Below are 695 nucleotides of genomic sequence, written 5' to 3'. Positions count from 1 at the left end.
TTCTCATCTTTATTCCATCCGCATCTTTTGTTTTACATCCTTCGATAAAAAATTGTATGTTAACGCAAATAGTTTAAATAATATTACTTTTAATACATATATACAAGGTACTTCAGATAGCATTTTTATTTTAGCCATGATGTGCGCGTGATTGTAAACAAGCGCTCCAGTGCAACTTGTATATATGTGTATAATGTATATTACTTGCTACTGATCGTCTGCAATCTTCTCAATGTTAACTTTGTCTGTTGAAATTGGTCGAATCTTTCTAGAAATCTTGAATCAAAGTTTTTTTTTTCAATTGTCACTAATAAATTTAGAAAAACACTACCACCAGCCCACTACCATCAAATTTTGTTTCTGGCAAAATAAAAATTTGAAACGTTCCGATTGATTCCGATTTCATCCGAAATATCTTCTTCTCTCCTACCGTGGTGAAATGAATCGTACCAACTTTCCTCGAAAAACCATATTCACTTTGGTCCTTTGGTATTCTTAAATAAAAACATTTTTTATTTAAATTTTGTTTTATTTATTTATATATGTATAATGTTTTTATTTAAGAATATTACATCATAGATGGTCCTTGTGCACATACTTCATCTTCACAGATGTCCAAGGTGCACATACTTCATCATCATAGATGGTTCACGTTTACTCATGTTTGATCCATCGAGTCTAAAAAAATATCATTG

The sequence above is a fragment of the Nicrophorus vespilloides genome, unplaced genomic scaffold, assembly GCF_001412225.1.
Source record: "Nicrophorus vespilloides isolate i.1.1-1 unplaced genomic scaffold, Nicve_v1.0, whole genome shotgun sequence".
NCBI classification, from domain to species: Eukaryota; Metazoa; Arthropoda; class Insecta; order Coleoptera; family Silphidae; genus Nicrophorus; species Nicrophorus vespilloides.
This window is presented reverse-complemented; position numbering follows the sequence as displayed.